The sequence below is a fragment of the Gavialis gangeticus genome, unplaced genomic scaffold, assembly GCF_001723915.1.
Source record: "Gavialis gangeticus isolate Ggan-Ray unplaced genomic scaffold, GavGan_comp1, whole genome shotgun sequence".
NCBI lineage: Eukaryota > Metazoa > Chordata > Crocodylia > Gavialidae > Gavialis > Gavialis gangeticus.
The window spans coordinates 57,262,749-57,263,802 of NW_017729030.1; the positions used below are offsets into that span (position 1 = coordinate 57,262,749).

The 1,054-nt window shown below is 44.1% G+C and overlaps 1 protein-coding gene across 1 annotated transcript in view; it reads left to right on the forward strand.

The window, feature by feature from the left end:
• TECRL (trans-2,3-enoyl-CoA reductase-like) overlaps window positions 1–1,054 on the forward strand; it is a 242,017-nt gene that overhangs the window by 47,244 nt on the left and 193,719 nt on the right. The gene's annotated exons all lie outside the window — the stretch shown is intronic.

Sequence of the window (1,054 nt, forward strand, 5' to 3'; positions counted from 1 at the left end):
CCCTTCAGGTGGGGGGCTGGACTCGATGATCTTCTGAGGTCCCTTCCAGCCCTAATGTCTATGAAATCTATGAAATCAAGAAAAAATAATGTTTCCAATATTTTTGGTGAATTAAAAAGCCAATCCCCCACATTGTAGGCATGTCCCCATGAGCAGGAGAGGGAGAGAGAGCGTGTCCCTGGGATGAAACAGCAGTGGCACAATGTGGGCCACTGCTACTTGTCCCCTGGGAACATCCATACTACACTCTGGCACTTGGCATGTTGCCCCAGGTGAGGTAGGGGAGGCAGCACAGTTGCTGGCCCCAGCAGCCTTACCTGGGGGCCTGGAAGCCTGGGGGCCTCCAGGAGCTCCAGCTGTGGCAATCCTGCAGCAGGAAGCCTCACTGGTAGCTGGAGTGTAGTTTCGGTGGGCGAGGCTCCAGTTTTGGGTAGTGCAAGCTGCTGGTACATGCACCACCTTGCTTTTTTTAGGCATGGTTTTTTTTGACCCCAGGGTCAACCTCTTCCCCACCGTACTGCAAATTAGCCATGTGGGGAACACCTGCATGTGTGGGATATGTGGTGTGCTATCCCACTTTATATGACTTTATATATATATATATAATTTTAGAGAGAGAGAGAGAGATCAAGTTCCCTGGGGACAACATTATATATACATATATATACATACATACAGAGAGACAGAGAGAGAGATCTTTGTCATTGCTATTTCAGTGTTTACTCTTTATAAAAAAATTCAGAGAATATTCTGGGGGAAATGTTTTGAATTTGAAGTTCAAAACATTTTGCTTTGAAGATGCTGCAGTGAAACATGTAGACATTTTCAAATATATTGTCAGATTTTTTTCTTAGAAGACAGCATGATATTTTTTCAGGGTGGCTGGGCTGTGGGGGGTGGATCTTTTGACTAACCCTACAGAGCATTCACATTTTTTTAAAGGGTGTTATAAAAGAATAAGAAAAGATGCTTAAGGGACAACTGAAATGATTGTTAATGTAGCAACCTTTATCACAGAATCATAGATTCATAGAAGTAGGGTTGGAAGGGACCT